Raw genomic sequence first — 7,305 nt, 5'->3', positions numbered from 1 at the left:
CATGGTCCCACTCTTCCACTCTTCGCACCGGTGCACCCTCGGGTCTCCGTCTTACATGTCCAAACCAACGCAGACGATTTTCCCTTAATTTATCTACAATGCCCGCCACACCTACTTTCTTGCGAATAACCTCATTTCTGATTCTATCTCTTAAAGTGTTTCCACACATCCACCTTAACATGCGCATTTCCGTAACCTCCATCTTTTTAATATGCTCTTTCTTAGAAGCCCAACATTCTGTACCATAGAGCAACACTGGTCTTATGGCAGTCCTGTAGAATTTTCCCTTCAACTTTAAGGGAATGCTGCGGTCGCATAGCACTCCCGTGGCCGCTCTCCATTTAAGCCACCCTGACTTAATCCTGTGGGTCACGTCTTGATCAATGTCACCATTCTTCTGGATGATCGACCCTAGGTACTTAAAACATTCACTCATGGTCAAATCCTTTCCATCCAAACTCACCACTTCATTGCTTGTCCCCCTCTGAGTGCCAAAACGACATACCAAATATTCAGTCTTACTCCGACTTAGCTTAAACCCTCTAGATTCCAACCTTTGCCTCCATTGCTCCAACTTGACATTAACCCCATCCTTAGTCTCATCCACCAAAACGATATCATCTGCGAACAGCATACACCATGGAACCTCATCTTGAATTGGTCTAGTTAATTCGTCTAGAACCGTTGCAAAAAGAAAAGGGCTTAATGCAGACCCTTGATGCAATCCGATTGTAATAGGGAAATCTTTTGTCAACCCTCCGCATGTCCTCACATTTGTTGACACATCCCGATACATATCCTTAACTAGGTCTACATACCTTCGTGGGATACCTTTCTTCAACATTGCCCACCAAAGTATCTCTCTTGGCACCTTGTCATATGCCTTCTCTAAATCAATAAAGACCATATGAAGATCTTTCTTCTTTACCCTATAAAACTCCATCATTTGTCTTATCAAATGGATTGCCTCCATAGTAGATCTCCCAGGCATAAAACCAAATTGGTTATCTGAAATGCTTGTGCATGCCCTCAACCTTTGTTCAATCACCCTTTCCCACAACTTCATAGTATGGCTCATAAGCTTAATTCCTCGATAGTTAGAACAATCTTGAGCGTCTCCTTTGTTTTTATAAACCGGGACCAAGGTGCTCTTCCTCCAATCTTGTGGGATCCTTGTAGCCGTCCATATCTTGTTGAAAAGGTTTGTTAACCAATCAATACCAATCTTACCCAAACACCTCCACACCTCTATCGGTACCCCATCAGGGCCAACCGCCTTCTTAGGTTTCATCTTCCTCAGTGCAATCTCCACCTCTACTCTCCTAATCCTTCGCACATACTCCATGTTGATTTCTTCATCACTCATAGAGGTATCTCCTATCACAACTCCATTACTTCCATTAAATAATTCATCGAAGTACCCCTTCCACCTGTCCTTGATGCCCTCCTCTTGCACTAGGACCATTTGGTTCTTATCTTTGACACACTTCACCATGCCAATATCCTTCCTTGCCTCTTGTCTTCTCTTTGCCATCTTATAAATGATCCTTTCTCCCTCCTTGGAATCAAGCTTTTCATAAACCTCCTGATATGCCTTTTCTTTTGCTTGGCGAACAGCTGCCTTTGCCTTACTCTTAGCCTCCTTATACGCTGCAAAGGTTTCATCACTCCTACATTTTCCTAAGGCTTGATAGCATTCCCTTTTTTGCTTAATTACTGCTTTCACCTCTTCATTCCACCACGAAGTATCTCTCTGTACCGAAGTTCTTCCCCTTACTTCCCCTAAGACCTCTTTGGCCACTCTTAGGAAACAGTTCTTCATTCGTAACCAGGTCATGTCCGGATCCACCTCTCCATCCCAATCCGCTTCTTCAATTACCTTTTCTGTAAAAACCTTAGCTTTTGCATCCCTTAGGGTCCACCATCTTATCCTTGGTTCTTCTTGTCTAACTTTTTTCTTCGCCTTCTCTTTCAGACGAATAGTCATTACCAATAGCCGGTGTTGGGTGACCACACTCTCCCCTGGGATAACCTTACAGTTTATGCAACTTTGTCTATCTATGCTCCTTGTGAGCAGGAAGTCTATTTGAGTTGCATTTGCTCCATTCCGAAAAGTTATCAAGTGTGAATCCCTCTTCTTAAACCAAGTATTAGCCAAAATTAAATCATATGATTGGGCAAAATCCATAATAGCTTCACCACCGGCGTCCCTCTGCCCATACCCAAAGCCTCCATGGACACTCTCATAGCCATCTCGGCTCGCCCCAACGTGCCCATTTAGATCCCCTCCAATATATAACTTCTCTGAGTGGTGGACACCCTGCACCACCTCGTCTAGGTCCTCCCAAAATTGTCGTTTCTCTTCTGCATCTAAACCCACTTGGGGAGCATAAACACTGATAACATTCACAATCTCCTTGCCACATAGCAACTTCAGCCTTATCAACCTATCGTTCTTCCGATAGACCTCGATCACCTCTTTTGCCAACCTCTCATCGAGAACCACACCAACTCCGTTCCTAGCTCCACCATTCCTTGTTCTGTGGCTCGTTTCTTGCCCAACATACCATACCTTATACCCCAAAACCAAGCCTCGAGCTCCTTCTCCTGTCCATCTTGTCTCTTGGAGGCACATGATGTTCACGCGTCGTCTTTTCATTACTTCTACCAATTCTGCTGATTTTCCCGTAAGAGACCCCACATTCCAAGAACCAATCCGCAAACTAAATTCTTTTCTCCCACGCTCCCTCCTGATCCCAACTCCAAGTCCTTGATTATTTGACACCACAATTGGGCAATATGGCGCGTCGCTTCTGGGCGACGACCTAGCAACCCTTACATACTTATCACTGCACCCGGGTCTGGGAAGTGCAGCGCGTCGCTCAGTAGGGAACGCCCCAATGGCACGCCCTTGCTCATTTGACACCACACTCGGGCAATGTGGCGCGTCGCTTCTGGGCGACGACCTAGCAACCCTTGCATACTTATCACTACACCCGGGTCTAGGAAGTGCAGCGCGTCGCTGAGTAGGGAACGCCCCCACGAAAATATCTGTTTGGCTCATGTCATGGGATGTGACGAAGTTTTATACTGGCTGTCACTGGCCTACCGTAACCCTCCTCCTTTATCCAGGCTTGGGACTGGCAGCGGGAAACCCACTGGCGGAGTTTTAAAAATCAATTTAATCCTAGATCTAAATATTAATTATGGGTTTTGTGATTTGATTTTTGATGTTTGATTATAAGTATTATGTTAATTAATTTTCAGATTATGTTTTTAATTAAAAAGCCCTAATTTTTGAAACCCTAGGTTTTTGATTTATAAATTATTGAAGGATTATAATATATAATGGTGTAAACCTTTGATTAAAGTGTTTTAAGACTAAATTACAGCAAGATTTAATTAAAATATAGTGCTGGAATTTTTGGTAAAGCATTAAAAATCAAGTTTCTTTAAGAAATTTTAATTACCCATTAATTGGGATTGAATTATGATGTTTTAAATATAACTTCAGCTTATTTTAAATAAATTATGAGGGGTTTTATAATAGTATATATTGCTGGAAATTTGTATAGAGTGGATTTTAATATTCTTTTATAATTTTAAATTGTAGGAGACTTTGAAGTGAGTGATTTCTATTATTTGTGGCGATATTAAGATCGTATTCAAGGTACGTTCGCGTACTTAGCATAATTATGTTGATGTAATAGTATGCTAAATGTGTTTGATTGATTACAAGTAGTATCATGCTAGGTTTGGAATGAAAATTATGATTTGGATGTATTGGTGGTTGGATTATGAAACATGATTTATTTGTGATGAATTATTGAATGGAAAATAATAGCTTAGAATATTATTTATGAACCACATATTTATTTATGGCATGATAGAGAGCATGTTTAATTAAACTAAATGCTTAATTTGGTTTGGAATATTGAAAAGGAATTTATTTATGGTTCATATAATTTTTATTGATGCTATAAGCATGGGGAAAGGAGCTATATAAGTGTCTATGTACACGAGGAATAAATTGTATGTTGGTGCCTTAGTGCACTAAAGGTGTTTTTAACACCGAGAGATAGGATTTGTGGCGTTTTATGCGTTTAAGGTGTCATTGGCACCGAGGTAGAATTAAAAAGGGTTCAACATTAATTATTATGTGGTCACTAATTATTCAAGAATTAAATTGATATATTTGATTGTTTGAATAATTATTGTTGATTGAATGATTATGGTTTGAGAGTCATCACCAAGTTTAATAATCGGTAAATAACGTAAAGTGAAAGAGATTATGCACCAAAACTCTTGGAACGTATATACCTTGAGTATGAACATATGGGGGGAGTTATGGGGTTTTATATTTAACCATAACTTCTAATGGAGTACAGGACGTTGTATATTCGTTTTAGTATTATTATGCGCAGGAATTCCGTCACTCACGAGTGGTTTTTGATGCTGGCACGGTTAGCTCCCGTGTCAGTAACCTCAATTTATTGGGGGAGGTTAGTGGGAAACCCGTTCGATGCGTAATCAACGCTAAATAAATTATTTAGTGTCTAGTGAGAACTTTTATTGAATGTTGTATGCTTGAAAAACAGGTGCAACAAGGTAAGTCGTGTGTTGATAGGGAATTGTATGCTAGTGTGTTAATTACGCTTATGTACTCAACTTTGCTGATTATGTGTTTTGTGTGTTTGTTGGCCTTGTCTTTATCTTGGCCCTATGATGACCCATTTTTAATGGAGAGTAGTGGAAATAGGTAGAGATAAGCTTTTCAGGTGTGGAAGCATATTCATGAATGGGCATGAGTGAAGAGCTTATTATGCTAGTTTCCATAAGTATATGACGTGTTTATCACTTTAATTATTTATGATAATATTACTATGCGTGACTAACGAAAAGGGTTTTGAATTTGGTTTGGTTTTAATAAGGGCCTATAATGGTTCCAAGTTATAGGTTGATTTTATTTTATTTCGTTTGATTTTGGTTTGACTTTACTTTCGTTGATTGACTTTTCAAGTTGACTTGTTTTGAAAGGTTTTGAAATTAGTCTTCCGCTGTGTGTTTTTGATAATTGCCCTAGCCGTTATCACGGTGGCGGTAATGTCTTAGATATTTCTATTTAAAGTTTTAAACAGGACAAAAAACAGGTATTTTAAAGGAAAGGAATTTCTAGGGTGTTACACCAGCTGCCGGAGGACTCCACGCTCCTAAAGAAGCCACCTCTGTTCTCTTTATGCCCCCCAAAACAGCCAGCATATTTCTTATAGTCTTCAACACAAAACTGAGAACTCCCACTTCACAATTACTCCAAGGCTCATCAAACACACATGAGTTACGAAAAGACCAAGCAGCCTAAGAAATAGCAGAAAACACAAGTAGCTCTTCCTTTTTAATCTTCCTCTGAAACCACAGAAATCCATCAAAGAAAGAGGTAGAGGGAGCATCAATCAGAGTATCTGCAAACGGAGAATGATCCCAAATGTGGCTAACCTTCTCACACTCAAATAACATGGATGATTGTTTCATTCTCTCCCTGACATAACCCACACAACCCATTGCTTCTATGTGACTGTCACACAATCTTCCAAGGGTAGCAACTAGCAAGAGAGCTGGTATAGGCTCTCCACAGAAAATGGCTTAATTTCGGAGGACCCCCGATATTCCATATAGCATTCCAGACCTCACCCCTATCCCCACCATCTGGATTCGCCCAGCCACTTACGTGACCCAAACGTCCAAGCCAATAACCCGGTCTTGTTGTGTATACACCATCAGACGAAGGCCACCAATATCTCACATCCTTCGTATCCCTCAAACTAACAGGAATGATGTGCACAAGGACGATGTCACTGTCAGTAAGGTGCTACTGCAATTTATCATTATCCCAACGTGATGAGTACTGTCCAGAAGATCGGCCACCAGAAGATCCGGAGAGCTTTCCAGGTTTGGAGTTATTTGATCACTATGCAAAGGAATTGGTCATAAACTTATGAATGATTTTCATCAAAAATTTGAGATACTTTATCAGAAAACAGAACAAATAGCCGTACATCGAGGCTAGAATCGAGGCATTCTCTAAACTAATAATTGACAGCACAAAGAAGAAAAAGAAAAAGGATAGTAACAATGAGTCTTCCAGTGATGCTGTTGAGTTTCAATCAAAGCGCTTTAAAATTGATTGATAGGAATATCAAGCTCGATGATTTTACTGGCCGTGGAATATCACAAGACTTCCTTGAGTGGGAGAGGCAGGGAAAGAAGATATCTGACTATAAAGGTTTCGATGATGCTAATAGGTTCAATATAGCCTACATCCGCCTCTCAAAAAATGCAGGTTCATGGTTTGAATCTCTCAAAGCCATGCATGCTAGGGCAGGTAGAAAAAGATCTCAATTTGGACTGATTTGAAACGAAAGTTGCACTCTAAATACCTCTACTCATGATTTTGACTTTTGAGCAAATACAATCCTGAAATTGAGTACTTTGGCTCAAGATAATATGAGTATTAACGAATATAGATAGACTAACCTCTCTTTGTGACTTGAATGAAAAAACCCTTCCAACCCACATCATTGAGTTTATTGGTGTTTGGTAAACACTCTAGATAAAAAAAAACTACAGTCTTTAATCTTTTTCTCTTCGATAAATCTAGAAAAATCTAGGTCTTGAATTTGAATCATTTTTTGGCAAAGAGGAGAATTCAAAATCAAATCAGCAATAACAAAGGATTTTTAGATTTTGATTTTTAGATGTTGAATCATGAGAAATTGGGAATGACTTGAAACAAAAGGTAGATTTTCCAAGCTAACCCTGTTTAGCAGAAATCACGAGACTACGAGATTGATGATTTTGTTTTTCTTGAGTCAAATTAGACATTATAAATTTTCTTTATTGTTTTGAGAAAAAACATATTGTTAGCCAACAACCCTATTTGCATTCAAGATCCAATAGCAAAACACAGCTATAAAGTGTTCTTGTGAAACCAAAGCCTTTACAGTCCTCGTGGTTATGGCTTATTATTTTACCAGAGTTACATATAAGTTTGATGCTAGAGATGGCATTGGTATAATGCCATTCTCCACCTTCAATGACGATACAGAAAGACTCTTTCGAAAATCAGCTACTGAAATCTGTAGTATCAATACTGTAAGTATTCTACTATTTCAGTGTGCTTGAACATGACGCAAGCTTTACCCTATGATCAGCTCTTTCTGTTACATATATCACTTAGCAGTATGTTAGAATAGTAAGCCATGTTAAAATATATTCTCCTGGAATATACATGTACATAATCCTCGGATA

This window comes from Chenopodium album, chromosome 16, assembly GCF_948465745.1.
Source record: "Chenopodium album chromosome 16, dcCheAlbu1.1, whole genome shotgun sequence".
NCBI lineage: Eukaryota > Viridiplantae > Streptophyta > Magnoliopsida > Caryophyllales > Amaranthaceae > Chenopodium > Chenopodium album.
This window is presented reverse-complemented; position numbering follows the sequence as displayed.